Consider the following 18428-nt stretch of genomic DNA (forward strand, 5'->3'; position numbering starts at 1 on the left):
TTCTGTATGGCTCTCCTCTTCAATAAACTGCAAACTTCTTTCTAAAGCAGTCGCCATGTTTATTCCCAGCTTGGACTGAACCACGATGAAGACTTTTCCTTCAACACCAGGTTTAATGCCTAAGATGAGGTTAGAACACCCTAACTTCTGTGATTGGGCCAAAGTCACCCAGCCAGTTTTTGTGCCTAAGGCAGGACTAGAACTCACCATCTCCTAATAACTGACTCAAAATCAACAAGCCAGGTTTAATGCCTAAGGTGGGACTAGAACACATCATCTCCTGTGATTGGCCCAAAGTCAGCCAGCTGCCTTTCATACCTAAGATGGGACTAGAACTCACCATCTCCTGGTGATTGGCCCAGCTGGTTTTCGTGACTAGAATTCAGAGTCCAGAGTTCCCCAAGTCCCCAGCACCTTCATCACCACACCAGGCTGTCTGCAAGGAGTATAATTCGTTCCATTCCCCACCATCCAGTCAGAGTTGAAGAAACTTCTTGGATGAGAAGCGAAACGTCTTCAAAGGAAAAACAAGAAAGTTCTGTAGAAGGAAAAGTCTTCATCAGGGTCCAGTCCAAGCCAGGAATAAACTACATGGTGACTGCTTTAGAAAGAAGGTTGCAGTTTATTGAAGAGGACAGCCAGACAGAAAGATGGCTCTGGAAGAAAAGAGAGAGAGCACATGTAGGGAGTGGGTTTTTATACCTTCTGGAGCCTTTTGTTTGGAGTTGTTTCCTGTTCCTGTTTGAGGCTTTGTATTTCCTGTGTCGTGTACTTTGACCTGAGTCTGAGTGTGCCCCTTTGGCATCTGTGGGTTAATCCTATTATGTCCTGTCTTAGAGTTTGGGTGGGGTATGTAGATTTTAGGTGTCTTTGTCTTCTTGAGCTTCTAGCTGGGGGCCTCCAATCTTCCTGGATTATTTACATCTGCATTTCCAGAGAGCTGATTTCTGCTTGGGGGAGGGAGACTTGGGGCTATGAAGAAAAACTGGGCCTGCTTTTCTGACTCTTTAAGATCCTTTGACAAAATATAATATTCTGCCCTTTTAATATTTCCTTCTCTGTGGGGGGGGGGTGACTTTCCACAGTCCAGCTGCCTCCTGAAAAAAAAGGCACCCTTGGTACACTAGGCTGACTCTCCAATATATCAAACAAACAAACAAGTCGGTGAATATTACAATCCTAAATAAAATCTTGCCAAGAAAGCTGCAGGGACGTGTCCAGGCAGTTGCTCCGAGTCAGAGGCACAATATGTAAAAATAACAGAGAGCCAATTTGCTGTAGAGGTTAAGGCACCAGGCTAGGAAACAGGAGAGTGGGAATTCTAGTCCCACCTTAGGCACAAAGCCAGCCTAATATATATATAAAAGAATCCCTGCACACCAACCAATTTCAGAGGAAGTACAGGGGGGGGGGAAATGAATTATTGGCAACTGCCAAAGTCACTTGTTTATTGGCAGAGATTATGTGCGCACAGTTCGTTCTTATTACAATTATATCCACTGAAGCATCAGGTGAAAATTGAGCTTCTCAACGTTGCGAACTTTAAGAGGTGTCTGGACGTCAATTCCCAGAATTCCCTGGCCTGAATTTTCCGGAAAGAGACCAACTCTCTAGAAAAATCAAGCGACGACAACTCATTTAGGTGGGAAAGGAAGAAAAAAAATATTTTAATATTGGGATACTGAAGCCTGAAAGAGATCAGATTAGAATAGAGCTGGAAGGGACCTGGGAGGTCTTCTAGTCCAGCCCCCTGCTCAAGCAAGGAGTCCCTATGTCATTTCAGACAAGTGACTGTCTAGTCTCTTCTTAAAAATCTCAAGTGATAAAGCACCCAGAACAGAGAGATCCGTTTAAAACACTTTCTCAGGCTTCTTGGAAGCTCAAGAAACTGGGAAATAAAAGTCTCTACAGTGTTGTTGCTTTTAATCCAAAAATATCCCTATTTTTTTTCCAGCTTCTTAATAATAATAATAGTAAAGTTGGAAGCGACCTTGGAGGTCATCTAGTCCAATCCCCTGCTCAAGCAGGAAAACCTACATCATTTCGGACAAATGGCTGTCCAGTCTCTTCTTAAAAACTTCCAGTGTTGGAGCATTCACTGCTTCTGGAGGCAAGCTGTTCCACTGGTTAATTGTTCTAGCAGTCAGGAAGTTTCTCCTTAGTTCTAGGTTGCTTCTCTCCTTGATTAGTTTCCATCCCTTGCTTCTTGTCCTGCCTTCAGGCACTTTGGAAAATAGCTTGACTCCCTCTTCTTTGGGGCAGCCCCTGAGATACTGGAAGGCTGCTATCATGTCCCCCCTCATCCTTCTCTTCATTAAACTGGACATACCCAATTCCAGCAATTGTTCCTTATATGCTTTAGCCTCCAGTCCCCTGATCATCTTTGTTGCTCTTCTCTGTATTCTTTCTAGAGTCTCAACATCTTTTTTACATCGCGGTGACCAAAACTGGATGCAGTATACATCCTATTGGGTTTACCAAGGCTAGTATCTTTTCCATGTTTATGAGGTCCCAGAGCTGCAGGGATATCCAGAGGACATAGTCAAGATGTTGGAAATAACAGCACAATCCGAAGTTCTGCCTGGCTCAGCCAGGTTGCATCAATAGAGGCGTAGACTCAAATTGATCCAAAGTATTAGTACCGCTTTATAAAGCCCTAGTAAGACCACACCTGGAATGCTGCAGCCACTTTTGGTCACCTTATCACAAAAAAAGATGATGAGAGTTTGGAAAAAAATTCAGAAAAGAGCAACTAAGATGATCCAAGGCCTGGAGACTAAAACATATGAAGAACGGCTGCAGGACTTGGCTTTGACTAGTCTAGTAGTGAAAAGAAGGACTTGGGAGTGACATGATAGCAGTATTCCAGTATTTGAGGGGCTGTCACAAAGAGGAGGGGGTCAAATTATTCTCCAAAGCACCAGAAGACAAGACAAGAAACAATGGTTGGAAACTGAGTAAAGAGAGAAGCAATCTGGATTTAAGGAGAAACTTCCTGACAGGGAGGACAATCAACCAGTGGAACAGCTTGCCACCAGAAATCGTGGATGCTCCATCACTGGAAGTTTTTAAGAAGAGACTGGACAATCACCTGTCTGAGATGGTGTAGGTTCTCCTGCTTGAGCAGGGGGCTGGACTAGAAGACCTCCAAGGTCCCTTCCAGCTCTTTTCTATTCAAACAGATCAAAAAATAGACTACATAGAAGCACAGTACAGGCGGTCCTCAGTTGATGACTGGTCACTTAGCTTATGACAGACTCTCCAAAACCCAGTTCTGAATTTATAACATCCAACACCCCCTCTCCCTGCAGTCACGTGACCAATTTTGGGGGGGCTTGGCAAACCGGCCTACACGTCCACCCCTTTGTGGAGTACCCCGTAGTTACATAACTGCGATTTGCAATGTTTTTTTTTCTGGAAATCGGCATTTGCTTCTGGCTTTTGAAGAGAAAAAAAAACAACAACCATAATGAGCAATGGGTTTTGCTGAAGAGCTGTGGTGGCGCATTGGTTAGAGTGCGGTACTGCAGGCTAATTCTGCTGACTGCCGGCTGCCGGCAGTTCGGCCGTTCGACTCTCATCAGCTCAAGGTTGACTCAGCCTTCCGTCCTTCCCAGGTCTGTAAAATGAGGACCTAGATTGTTGGGGGCAATCTGCTGACTCGGTAAACCGCTTAGAGAGGGCTGGAAAGCACTGTGAAGCAGTATATAAGTCTAAGTGCTATTGCTATTCCTTTCTTTCTTTCTTTCTTTCCTTCCTTCTTTCTTCCTTCCTTCCCTCCCTTCCTCCTTCCTTCCTTCCTTCTTTCTTTCCTTCTTTCTTCCTTCTTTCTTTCTTCCCTCCTTCCTTCTTTCTTTCCTTCCTTTTTTCTTTCTTTCTTTCCTTTTTTTCTTCCTTCCTTCCTTCCTTCCTTCCTTCTTTCTTTCTTTCTTCCTTCCTTCCTTTCTTCCTTTCTTTCTTCCTTCCCTCCTTCCTTCCTTCTTTCTTTCCTTCCTTCCTTCTTTCTTTCTTTCCTTCTTTTTTCTTCCTCCCTCCTTCCTTCTTTCTTTCTTTCTTTCTTTTTCTTTCCTTCCTTCCTTCTTTCTTTCCTTCCTTCCTTCCTTTCTTCTTTCTTTCTTTCTTTCTTTCTTTCCTTCTTTCTTTCTTCCTTCCCTCCTTCCTTCCTTCTTTCTTTTCTTCCTTTTTTCTCTCCCTCCCTCCCTCCTTCCCTCCCTCCCTCCTTTCCTCCCTCCCTGAAGGTGGAGTGGTTAGAATGGAGTACTGCAGTCAAACTGCCCACACCCTGGAGTTCAATCCTGATGGAGTTCAAGGTTGACTCAGCCTTCCATCCTTCCCAGGTCTGTAAAATGAGGACCCAGATTGTTGGCGGGCAATACACTGACTCTGTAAACCGCTTAGAGAGTGCTGTAAAGCACTATGAAGCAGTATATAAGTCTAAGTTTTATTGCAATTGCTATTCCTTCCTTCCCTCCCTCCCTCCCTCCCTCCCTCCCTCCCTCTTAGAAGGTGCAGTGGCTAGAATGCAGTTATTGCAGGCAAACTCTGCCCACTGCCTGGAGTTCGATCTGGACCAGCTCAAGGTTGACTCACCCTTCTGTCCTTCCGAGGTGGGTAAAATGAGGACCCAGATTGTTGGGGGGCAAAATGCTGACTCTGTAAACTGCTTAGAGAGAGGCTGTAAAGCACTGTGAAGCGGTATATAAGTCTAAGGGCTATTGCTATTCCTTCCTTCCTTTTTTCCTTCCTTCCCTCCCTCCCTCCCTCCATGAAGGTGCAGTGGTTAGAACGCAGTATTGCAGGCTGACTCTGCCCACAGCCTGGAGTTCAATCCTGACGGGGTTTAACGTTGACTCAGCCTTCCATCCTTCTAAGGTGGATAAAATGAGGACCCAGATTGTTAAGGGGTCATAGGCTGACTCTGTAAACCGCGTAGAGAGGGCTGTAAAGCACTGTGAAGCGGTATATAAGTTTACGTGGGATTGCTATTGCTATTCATCACCCCAGCATTTGTTGAAGGACTGCTACCATATTGCAAAATTGGGTCCGGTCACATGATGAAACTCCTTTACGACTATCCTGACTTGTGACGACCATTGCCAGGCTCAGTCACGGTCCTCAGCCTACCGCCATTTTGTTTTGTGACCGTTCAAGGTCCCAGGGGCACTGGAAATAAAAAAGGGACTTATGACCCTTTTTCACATTCATAACCATCTCAGCAACCCTCACGGTCCCATGATCCAAATTCACGCTTGGCCACTGACTCGTATTTATTTGCGACCTTTTGACAAGCAAAGTCAATGATGGAAGCCCGATTCACTTCACAACCATGTTGCTAACTTAACGACTGCAGTGATTCACGTGTCTGCTGTGGCAAGAAGGTTGTAAAACGACTCACTTTGCCATTGTTTCTCTTAGCAACAGAAATTTGGGTCAGTTGGTGGTCGTAAGTCAAAGCGCCTGAAGGCAGGACGAGAAGCAACGGATGGAAACTAACCAAGGAGAGAAGCAACCTGGAACTAAGGAGAAACTTCCTAATGGTGAGAACAATTAACCCGTGGAACTACCTGCCTCCAGAAGCGGTGAATGCTCCAACACTGGAAGTCTTTAAGAAGAGACTGGACAGCCATTTGTTTGAAATGGTATAGGGTTTCCTGCCTGAGCAGGGGGTTGGACTAGAAGACCTCCAAGGTCCCTTCCAACTTTATTATTATTAAGTCAAGGACTACTTCTAATTTACTTTAGGGTGATCGGCTATTGCAAGAGAACCTTGTTCCTATGTCTGACTGTGCTTATCTTTCATTCCTTCTTACATTCTAGGAAATTGGAAAGGAGCCAGCCTTTCTAATTTCGCTTCTCATATTTTCCGTCCCCCCTCAGCTCAAAGCCTGCGTCTGCCCTGTTATCTTAATAGCTTCTGGATGTTTCTCCCAAGTCATCTCCCGTAGTTCCTAAATCTTGCTTTTCATCTTCATCGAACAGTAAAAAAGCAAGCAGACCTTTGATCCGTCCCTTGCAGCTGCAATCTTGATTGCTTTTAATTAATTACATCCTTGGGACACCGTGGCTGAGCTGCTGGATAGGAGGGTGAAAGCATCGCAGATATATTTCCCAGGTTGTTCCATCATCTTGACTCAATCTTTCGTTTGTTCTATTTTGTTCTATTATATCAATCTTTCGTTTGTTCTATTTTGTTCTATTATATACAGTGTATTTGGATAATATATATATATATATATATATATATATATATATATATATATATATATATATATATATATATATATATTGTTGTGTTGTAATTCGCTAAACAGTCCGTGTCCGGGACCCATCGCGACCCCATGGACAAGTTCCTCCAGGTCTTCTGTCCTTACCTGTTCTGGAGTCCATTTAAGTTCACACCTAATGATTCAGTGACTCCCTCAGCAACCTCCTTCTCTGTCATCCACCCTTCTTCTATTTCCCTCAATCTTTCCCAGCATTAGGCCCTTTTCCAGTGAGTCCGTCCTTCTCATTAGGTGGCCAAAGTATTTGAGTTCAACTTCAGGATCTGGCCTTCTAAAGAGCAGTCAGGGTTGATCTCTTCTAGGACTGACCGGTTTGAACGCCTTGCAGTCCAAGGGACTCGCAGGAGTCTTCTCCAGCACCATAGTTCAAAGGCCTCAATTCTTTTGCGCTCAGCCTTTCTTATGGTCCAACTTTCACAGCAATACATTGCAACTGGGAAAACCATGGCCTGGACTATACGCACTTTTGTTGGCAGGGTGATGTCTCTGCTTTTTAGAATGCTGCCTAGATTTGCCATAGCTTTCCTCCCAAGGAGCAAGCGTCTTTTAATTTCTTGGCTGCAGTCCCCATCTGAGGTGATCTTGGAGCCCAGAAAAATAAAATCTGTCACTACCTCCATTTCTTCCCCATCTATTTGCAGCAATTGAGGGGATGGTGCCATGTTTGGTTTCTTAATGATATATATATATATATATATATAGATATATATTATATACTATATATATATATATATGTATGGTCTTTGGTTCTTGTCGGGTTTTCTCCAGCGTAAAAATGAGTGTCTTAGGCGACGTTTCTGACGATAGTACCATTCGTCATTTCAGGCTGTGTTTTCAGCTTTTTGTTTTTCCATTGCTTCGGAGCAGCAATGTGATGGTCTTAGCTGTTTCTTCCTTTTAACTGCCAGTGGGGGTATGAACTGATTGGGTGGGAGCTTGGCTGTGTTCTGATGGGTGCGAGGTGTGTTCTGATTGCTTGGGCGGGCTGTGCTCTGATTGCGGGGGGTGGCTGTGCTCTGATTGGCTGGGGGGTTGCTAGTGCCCTCTGATTGGTTGAGGGCCCGATAGTGTTCTGTTTGGTGGTGCTCAGGTTAGTCTGAGTTGCAGAGGGGTTTAAGATTTTGGGCTGCCTTGCTATTTTTTGGCTTCGCGTTTGTGGTCGTGCATCATTTTCATGGAGGGTGTCAGTTTGCTTCGTGTATGGATTGGAGGGCTTTGAAGTGGCTAATGATGCAGCTCTGGTCTGGCTTCTGGTTTGTGGTCGTGCCTCATCATCGGTGTGGCTTTGGGTTTGCGTTTTGCGTGGATGGGTGGTGGTGACATCCTGTGTGGTTTTTGTGAGTGTGGGTCTGGTATCATTTTTTGTATTAGGGAGTCGTTTGTCAATAAGGGCGGGTTCAACATGGCTGGTAGCGGGGAGGTTCATATCGCTGTCAGCTGTCGTGGGCGTTTTCATCCGATGGCTTCTCTGCTTATTATGTATTAAAATGTGCAAACTCACCAGCAACAAGATCCACCCCGCACTTTGGGACAAATCCAAACAACTCGCCGTCTGGAGAGCCGAAACACAGACCACCCTCAAGACAGATACACACACCAACAAACTCCGAAGACTACAAGAACGCCAGAAACAAACACCTCCTCCCTCACAGCCACACATGAAACAAACAGTGCATAACATCTCAGATAGGATCCTCACCAAAGCCGAAACCAATGTCCTTTCCAAAGGATTCAACTTTGCAGTCACTCCCAAACACATCCCCACTGAAACCATTATATGTGGAGTTGAAACCAGCCTGACCAAAATCAACCCCGACGACGCTAACAGAATCATACTCGAAATCACCAACATCCTCTGCACCAGCAAGCCACCCAAAAGCAACTTACCCAAAGAGAAACAGACAGCACTACGTAACCTGAAAGAAGACACCAGCATAATAATCCGACCAGCAGACAAGGGCAACGCCACGGTGGTTATGAACACATCTGACTACCAAACCAAATTAACAAACCTACTCCAAGACTCCACATACAAACCCCTAAATACAGATCCCACCACCTACCTGGAAAAAACCACCAGATCCAAAATAAAAGCCTCCCCCATTAGCGAAGAGATCCAGCAAAGACTCATTCCCAGAGAGAAATCATCCAGATGCCCCAAACTCTATGGTCTCCCCAAGATACACAAGGAAGGAACCCCACTCAGACCTATAGTCAGCTCCATAGGCTCACCTCTACAAAACCTAGCCAAATTTCTCGCCAAACAAATACAGCCCTATGCAGAATCCATCACCTCACACGTAAAAAACTCATTCCAGTTTATAGAGATCATAAAGAAACAAAACTTACAGCCCAGCGACCTACTAGTGAGCTTCGATGTCATATCCCTCTTCACCCAAGTGCCTATCAAAGAAGCCTTGACAGCTATCCCAAACAAATATAACCCCCCCAAACACATCTTAGATCTGACCAACCACTGCCTATCCAACACATACTTCATCTATAACGGACAAAAATACAAACAAACAGAAGGAGCACCCATGGGATCACCCCTCTCAACTGTCATTGCCAACCTCTACATGGAACACTTTGAAACCCAAGCTCTAGAAAAATCGGATCACAAACCCAAACTCTGGCTCAGATACGTAGACGACACCTTCATAATCTGGCCACATGGGAAAGAAAAACTGGACAACTTCCTCACACACCTCAACAGCCTACACCCCAAAATACAGTTCACCATGGAAACAGAAGCTAACAACCAACTTCCCTTCCTGGATGTCTTAGTCTACAAGAAATCCAATGGCTCCCTAGGACACACCATCTACCAGAAGAAAACACACACAAACCGCTATCTGCACGCTCTCTCACACCACCACCCAGCACAGATCAACTCTGTAGCCAAGACACTCATCTCCAGAACAAAACGCTTAGCTGACGAACAACACCTAAAAAACGAACTACACACTCTCACCAATGTACTAACATCCAATGGATTCCAAAGAAATAAGATTACAAACCTAATCCAAAAAGAAACCCCCACTAAAATCCAAGACGAAGAACAAGAAAACGGCAAAGCCCTCCTCCCATACATAAAAGGCACCACAGACAGAATCAGTAAGATCCTCCATAAACACAACATCAAAACAGCATTCTGCACAAACAGAAAAATATCCACCATCCTTAGAAACCCCAAAGATAAAATTGAATTAGAAAATCAAGGAGTATACGAAATCCCATGCACCACTTGTCCCACCACATACATCGGACAAACCAACAGAAGAATAAGTGCACGCATTGAAGAACATAAGAACTCAGTCAAAAAAGAGGAACCAACATCTTCCCTGGTCCAACACCTTAAAGCCACAGGACATGAAATTGACTTTAAAAATACCAGAACCATTGCCAAAAGTGAACATTTTAATAACAGAATAATCAGAGAAGCCATCGAGATAGAAAAACGCCCACACAGCATGAACAAGCGAGATGATACCTCCCGCCTACCAGCCATTTGGAAACCCGCCCTTATTGACAAACGACTCCCTAACACAAAAAATGATACCAGACCCACACTCACAAAAACACACAGGATGTCACCACCACACATCCACGCAAAAAGCAAACCCAAATCCACACCGATGATGAGGCACGACCACAAACCAGAAGCCAGACCAGAGCTGCATCATTAGCCACTTTAAAGCCCTCCAATCCATACATGAAGCAAACTGACACCCTCCATGAAAATGAGGCACGACCACAAACGCGAAGCCAAAAAATAGCAAGGCAGCCCAAAATCTTAAAACCCCTCTGCAACTCAGACTAACCTGAGCACAACCAAACAGAACACTCCCCCAGCCAATCAGAGCACAGCCAACCCCCCAGCCAATCAGAGCACAGCCAACCCCCAGCCAATCAGAGCACAGCCAAGCCCCTAACCAATCAGAACACACCTCCACCCAATCAGAACACAGCCAAGCTCCCACCCAATCAGTTCATACCCCCACTGGCAGTTAAAAGGAGAAACAGCTAAGAACACACATTGCTGCTCGAGCACGAAGCTGAAAACACCAGCCTGAAGATGACGAATGGGACTTCGTCGAAACGTCGCCAAGACACTTCCAATTTTACGCGGGAGAAAACCCGAAATAACCAAAGACCTACATACAAACACCCACGAAAACCTCAGAAAACATATATATATATATATATATATATATATATATATATATATATATATATATATTAAAAATTAACCTAAAAATTGAGGAACGTAGTCTCCTGGGTGTATACATATTCAAAAGATAAAAATGAGCACCAGGAGGTAAAACAATTAAATGTTTAATAAATAGATAACCTAGCTTTCGATGGCTGTATTGCTGCCATCATCGTCACCAAGACACTTCCAATTTGACACGGGAAAAAACCCGAATAACCAAAGACGTACATACAAACACCCGCGAAAACCTCAGAAAAGCAGCACGAAGCTGAAAACACCAGCCTGAAGATGACGAATGGGACTTCGTCGAAACGGGTTTTCTTGAAGCTTCTTGCTTCTAGGTGTTTTCGGCTTCTTGCTTCTATATATATATTATATAATATATGTGTTTTCTGAGGTTTTCGCGGGTGTTTGTATGTAGGTCTTTGGTTGTTCGGGTTTTCTCCCACAGTAAAATTGGAAGTGTCTTGGTGACGTTTCGACGAAGTCCCATTCGTCATCTTCAAGCTGGTGTTTTCAGCTTCATGCTTCGTCGAAACGTCGCCAAGACACTTCCAATTTTACGCGGGAGAAAACCCGAACAACCAAAGACACACACACATATATATATATATATATATATATATATATATATATGTATATATATAATATATGTTGCTAACAAAGAATAAAGAGAGAACTGGGATAGCTATTTCGAGTTTCTTAACTCTCTTCAGCCAGACTTACTCTTCTGAGATTCGAACCTGGGCTATATGCATGTTAGGCAGTTGTATTAACCTCTAGGCCACAGGCTCTTTCTCACTTTGTCAGCTGTATCAGGAGAGATATATTTGTTTTCTCCCGCTATATAGATATAGATATAGATATAGATATATTTGTTTTCTGAGGTTTTCGTGAGTGTTTGTATGTAGGTCTTTGGTTATTCAGGTTTTCTCCCATGTCAGATTGGAAGTGTCTTGGCGATGTTTCGACAAAGTCCCATTCGTCATCTTCAGGCTGGTGTTTTCGGCTTCATGTTTCTAGGGGCAATGTGTGATCGTAGCTGTTTCTTCCTTTTAACTGCTAGTGGGGGTATGAACTAATTGGATGGGAGCTTGGCTGTGTTGCCAAGACACTTCCAATTTGACACGGGAAAAAACCCGAATAACCAAAGACGTACATACAAACACCCGCGAAAACCTCAGAAAAGCAGCACGAAGCTGAAAACACCAGCCTGAAGATGACGAATGGGACTTCGTCGAAACGTCGCCAAGACACTTCCAATTTTACGTGGGAGAAAACCCGAACAACCAAAGACCTACATATATATATATATATAATATATATATATATATATATATAATATATATATATATATATGTTTTCTGATGGTTTCGCGGGTATTTGTATGTAGGTCTTTGGTTGTTCGGGTTTTCTCCCACGTAAAATTGGAGTGTCTTGGCGACGTTTCGACGAAAACGTTTCGTCGAAACGTCGCCAAGACACTTCCAATTTTACGTGGGAGAAAACCCGAACAACCAAAGACCTAATATATATATATATATATATATATATATATATATATGTTATTCAGTTTCTTGAAGCTTCTTGCTTCTAGGTGTTTTCGGCTTCTTGCTTCTATATATATATTATATAATATATGTGTTTTCTGAGGTTTTTGCGGGTGTTTGTATGTAGGTCTTTGGTTATTCGGGTTTTCTCCCACGTAAAATTGGAAGTGTCTTGGCGACGTTTCGACGAAGTCCCATTCGTCATCTTCAGGCTGGTGTTTTCAGCTTCGTGCTTCGAGGAGCAATGTGTGGTCTTAGCTGTTTCTTCCTTTTAACTGCCAGTGGGGTATGAACTGATTGGGTGGGAGCTTGGCTGTGTTCTGATTGGGTGGAGGTGTGTTCTGATTGGTTAGGGGCTTGGCTGTGCTCTGATTGGCTGGGGGGTTGGCTGTGCTCTGATTGGCTAGGGGGTTGGCTGTGCTCTGATTGGCTGGGGGAGTGTTCTGTTTGGTTTTGCTCAGGTTAGTCTAAGTTGCAGGGGGGGTTAAGATTTTGGGCTGCCTTGCTATTTTTTGGCTTCGCGTTTGTAGTCGTGCCTCATCTTCATGGAGGGTGTCAGTTTGCTTCATGTATGGATTGGAGGGGTTTAAAGTGGCTATTATATATATAATATATATATAATATTGGATGTATTATATATTTACATCCACCCAGTAATGGTGCAAAGAGTTGACCGGTCGCCCAGAAAGTGATGCAAAATGGTATTATTAGGGGAACAAGGCTGCAGTTGTAAAGAAATTAGAAGAAAAATGGGTGGAAATTTAACCCATTCTTACGATACACTTTTCCCAAAAGGTTTCCACAATTTTGGCCACTACTATAGTTACGTTTGGCCTGATTTATGAGAATTTACGAGGGTCCACAGAGCAGCAGGCTATGCGGGGAACGGAGACTGATGGTAATAGCCCTGCGGAAGACCCTTGTTATTGCGAGGAGTTTAGTGACATATTTTGATTTTTCTTTCACATTAAGAAAAGTCGAGAAGAATCAGTTGCCTGGGCACCTGATCACGGTCATGGAAAAAGGAGGGAGGGAGGGAGGGAAGGGCAAGTGGCATCATGCGCAGGTTTGACATCCTCAGGACATTATGCAAATGACATATTTTTCATCGTTTACATCAGTGTTTTTCAAACTTGGCCGCTTTAAGGTCTTAAAAGTGGGCCAAGTTTGAAAAACACTGATTTGAGGGATCCTGGGTGGTCCCCAGGAGCTGTTTTCCTTGCAGACGTTTCAATACCTACTAACTAGGTAACATCTTCAGTGCTATTGACTGATAACGTTACCTAGTTCGGGAATGAAACGTCTGCAAGAAAGATAGCCAAGCTTGGGGACCACCAAGGACCCCTTATTTCAACCCTTAGGTACAAATAAATACTAATTTGGAGGAGGAGGAGGAGGTGGTGATGGTGGTGAGAACTGTGGAGTCCTTGGTGCTCTCTGAGCTTAATCATTTTCTTGCAGACATTTCATTGCCCAGTTAGGTAACCGCATCAGTGCTTGCAGAGAGGAGGAGGAGGAGGAGGAGGAGGAGGAGGAGGGGGGAGGAGGAGGAGGAGACATCATTGAGGCTTCTTCCTTAAACCAGGGTAATCATGAATTAGTTTTTATTCAAAGATTGACTCTAAAAGAAATCCTGTCTTTAGTTGGCTTTGAATCAAACCTTGAAAACAAATCGCTTCAGAGGACCCTTGAGTTGATCCAGCCATTTAACGACTTTTTCAGAATTTTTGAGAGCCGCCTTTCCATTTTTTTAAGTTTTTCCAAGGTGAAATTCTGTATTCAATTTACCCCCCCCCCCTTTTTTTTTTTCCTGGCCAGGCTTTCCCTGTTTAGAAGTTAAATGCCAGCCAGGCCCCGCTCTTTGCTGCCTTCCCTGAGCACATATGCCAGACCTCCCTTCAAACTTCCAGATGATGCAACTTATATATTACCCGCAGGAGACCACCCACGTGGGCACGCATTGATGGATGACAGACATTTGTGGGATCCTGCCCAAATTGGTGACAGCAGAGAAAATGGATTTTTCTCAGCAGGCTGCCATGGCCCTTTAGAAAAGCCGTTTTCTCCAGAAGGGGAGGGACAAGAAAGGAACTTAAAACAGCTTCGCTCAGTAGGGAAAATACAGGCTCTAAAGATAAAATGGTATACTGTTTGCAACAGGATACGGCACTGGAGGGTGGGAGAGGGAAAGAGAGAGAGAGAGAGAGAGAGAGGAGAAGGAGAAAGAGAAAAAGAGGTAGAGGAGGAAGAGGAGAAGGAGAAAGAGAGAGAAGGAGAAAGAGAAAGAGAAAGAAAGAGAAAAATAAATAGAAATAGAAATAAGGAACTTAAAACAGTTTCACTCAGTAGGGAAAATACAGGCTCTAAAGACAAAATGGTATACTGTTTGCAACAGGATACGGCACTGGATGGTGGGAGAGGGAAAGAGAGAGAGAGAGGAGAAGGAGAAAGAGAAAAAGAGGAGAAGGAGAAAGAGAGAGAGGAGAAAGAGAGAGATGAGAGAAAGAAAGAGAGACAGAAAGAGAGACAGAAAGAAAGAGATAGAGAAAGAGATGAGAGAAAGAGAAAGAGAGACAGAGAAGGAGAAAGAAAGAGAAAGAAAAAGAGAAAAAGAAAGAAAGAAAGAGAAAGAGAAAAAGAGAGAGGAGAAAGAGAAAGAAAAAGAGAGAGAGAGAAAGAGAAAAAGAGATAAAGGAGAAAGAGAGAAAGAGAAGGAGAAAGAGAAAGATGAGACATGAGAGGAAGAGAAAGAGAAACAGACAAGGAGAAAGAGAAAGAAAAAGAAAAACAGAGAAACAGAGAGAGGAGAAAGAGAGAGAGAGAGAAAGAGAAAGAGAAAGAGGAGAAAGAGAGAAAGAGAAAGAAAGAGAAAGAGAGAGAGAAAGAGAAAGAGAGAGGAGAAGGAGAAGATGCTACTTTTCTACCACCAAAATGATCTAAAACTTTCTTGGCTTCTACGAATACACCTAATATTTTTTCTTGTGAGAAGGGAAAAAGAAAACGAAAAAAAAAGTTCGTTTAGAGACCGTTCAGAGTGACAAGGGGCTTCTCACTATTTTTCGCACTTGTGACCATTGCAGCATCCCCAGCGGTTGCATGATCTAAATTCAGACGGTCGGCAACTGACTCCTATTTATGACGGTGGCACTTAACGAATGCCTCGCTTAGCAGTGGGAATTTGGGGCTCCGTTGTGGTCGTATGTTGAGGACTACCTGTACTAGGATGCCGAGAGTCAGTTAGAGACAACTCCTGTGTGTTTCTGTGTGCTTCTAGGTGTGTATGCATACGTGTGCGTCAGAGAGAGAGAGAGAGACAGGGAGACAGAGAGAGGCAGAGTAGGTAGATAGATAGATAGATAGATAGATAGATAGATAGATAGATAGATAGATAGATAGATAGACAGATGAGAGAGAACGAGAGAGAGAGAGAAAGAAACAGAGAAAGAGAGAGAGAAAGAGAAAGAGAGAGGGAAAGAGAAAGAGAGAGAAAAAGAGAGAGGTGATAGAGATGGATAGATAGATAGATAGATAGATAGACAGACAGACAGAAAGACAGACAGACAGACAGACAGACAGACGAGAGAGAAAGAGAGAAAGAGAAAGTGAAAGAGAAAAAGTGAGAAAGACAGAAAGAGAAAGAGAGAAAAAGAGAAAGATAGAGGAGATAGATAGATAGATAGATAGATAGATAGATAGATAGATAGATAGATAGATAGATAGATAGATAGATGTAGGTAGGTAGGTAGGAGAAAGAGAGAGAGAGAGAAAGAAAAAGAGAGAGGGAAAGAGAGAGAGAGAGAGAGAGAGAGAGAGAGAGGAAAAGAGAGAAAGAGAGAAAGAAAGAGAAAGAGAGAGAGAAAGAGCGAGGGGGATTCTGTCAAATCGCCTGCTGGAATTGGCTTCGCAGACCGGAGTGTTTTGCATCCCCAACCAGGATAAGGACACGCCAGATTTACGGGCATCGTGGACCGGTTGCTATGACAACCCAGCCAGCTGCTGTGCACCAAATAACCTTGTCGTGTGAACATTTATCACAAACACCTCATCAAGGAGAGGACAGCCCTAGGACGCTGGTGCTTCGACTGCAGGAGGTTTTCCGCATACTTATTATTCCTAGCCTTTTTCCCGGGGAGAAGTCAACATCTCAAATTATCCAGATCCCTGACTGGGCTCTAGATTTTCTTTTTTCCCTTACTCTCCACGTTGTAGCTCTCTTTGCCTTCACAGCACAACGATCCTCTGTTGCGTCTCCTCCTGAAGATTCCACAGAGCATCTGGGTGGAAGAAGCTTCCTAGAACCCTAGGGATGGTAGGGACCTCAGAGGTCTTGTAGTCCACCCCTCCCTGCCTAAGGCAGGAGATCCTATACCAGGGGTAGGCAACCTTGGCTCTTTTATGACTCGTGGACTTCAACTCCCAGAATTCCTGAGCCAGCATGGGGAAACTATGGCCCCTTCATGACTTGTGGACTTCAACTCCCAGAATTCCTGAGTCAGCATGAGGGAAACTGGCCCCTTCATGACTGGTGGACTTCAACTCCCAGAATTCCTGAGCCAGCATGAGGGAAACTATGTCCATGATTCGTGGACTTCAACTCCCAGAATTCCTGAGTCAGCATGAGGGAAACTGGCCCCTTCATGACTGGTGGACTTCAACTCCCAGAATTCCTGAGCCAGCATGAGGGAAACTTTGGCCCCTTCATGACTTGCGGACTTCAACTCCCAGAATTCCTGAGCCAGCATGGGGGACCTATGGCCCCTTCATGACTTGTGGACTTCAACTCCCAGAATTCCTGAGCCAGCTATTGGGTAATGAAAGGCTTGCAAAGAAACCCCCATGCTCAGAGAGCACCCAGGACCCCACTGTCTTTTTCTTCTTCCTCCTCCTCCTCCTCCTCCTCCTCCTCCTCCTCCTCCTCCTCCTCCTCCTCCTCCTCCTCCTCCTCCTCTCTACAAACCCCACTCCCTGCTAGAACTGATGATGTTACCTAAATGGGTAACGAAAGGCCCACAATGAGACCCCCCCCAGCTCAGAGAGCACCAAGGACCCCAACAATTCACCTCTCAGCTACAAAGATTCTCTCGTATGAGAAGAAAAAGAAAAAAAAAGCCCCTGAAGGCAGGACAAGAAGCAACTGATGGAAACTAACCAAGGAGAGAAGCAACCTAGAACTAAGGAGAAACTTCCTGACAGTCAGAACAATTAACCAGGGGAACAACCTGCCTCCAGAAGCGGTGAAGGCTCCAACAGTGGAAGTTTTTAAAAAGAGACTGGACAGCCATTGGTCTGAAATGGTCTAGGGTTTCCTGCCTGAGCAGGGGGTTGGACTAGATGACCTCTAAGGTCCCTTCCAACTTTATCATTATTATTCTTATTAAGTCCTCCTTGAATTCTGGGACTCCCCTCTCACTGAAAGCACGGTATCCAACGCTGGGCTTTGTGTTTTTATGAGCCATTTCTGCAGTTGGCGGGTTGGAGTGGCCGGTTGGTCTTTCTGGGAAGCTCGTTAGCCCAAATTGGCATTTGAAAGGCTGGTCTGGAGCGCCAGAATATCCAGGCCGGCTGAAAGAAAATTAGATCGGTTGGAATCCTCGCCTGAGGGGGAAAAGGGGGGGGGAAAGAAAGGAAAAGTTCAGATGTTTAAAAAAAAAAATGGAGGGCAGAATCTACAAACATGAAGGGGTTAAGATGGCAGAAAGCGGGAAGGAGAGAAATGCACAGACAGTGACCTAATTCTAAGCAGAGATCTTATACTAAGCAGATATCTTATGGGGCTGGGGGGAAATCAGAGGAGGAGGAGGGAAAAAGCTGAGGAGAACATTTATCTCCTACCTTTTCCGTTTCTGTGTTCAGATGCTTCTTTGTAAACCGCCCTTTGAACAGCTGATCTTGGCTAGATTTATAGCCATGATGAGAAGCATAGTGTGGCGGAGGAGCAGAGGATGAAAACAACAGCACGTTTTGGAGAAGGACATTACACTCCTGGCAACCCGAGGAGAAGCAGAAGCTTCATCCTTTCCAGTGGGATGTTAAATGCTGGTTTTTTTTGGCATGACTTCAGGGAGGGGTTTCAGACCCTATATGCCATGGGGGCAAAATCAACTTACCCAATGTCTCATTTAGCAACATAAATTTTGGTCTCAATTGTGCTCGTAAGTGGAGGCATACCTGGCTCAACAATGGTCATTGTTGAGAGGGATTTTGGTGGACAACCACTTAATAATAATAACAATAACAACAACAACAATAATAATAATGGATATTATTATTATTATTATCATGGATCATCGCACAGTCAGCCAGATGTTCAGACTGGATTTGGCATTTTGTCTACCTATCAAGTCCTTACCCAGGACTTATTATTAATTATTATTAGTA

Source organism: Crotalus tigris, unplaced genomic scaffold (genome assembly GCF_016545835.1).
Source record: "Crotalus tigris isolate CLP2741 ecotype Arizona unplaced genomic scaffold, ASM1654583v1 scf7180000017929.1507224028:355905, whole genome shotgun sequence".
NCBI lineage: Eukaryota > Metazoa > Chordata > Lepidosauria > Squamata > Viperidae > Crotalus > Crotalus tigris.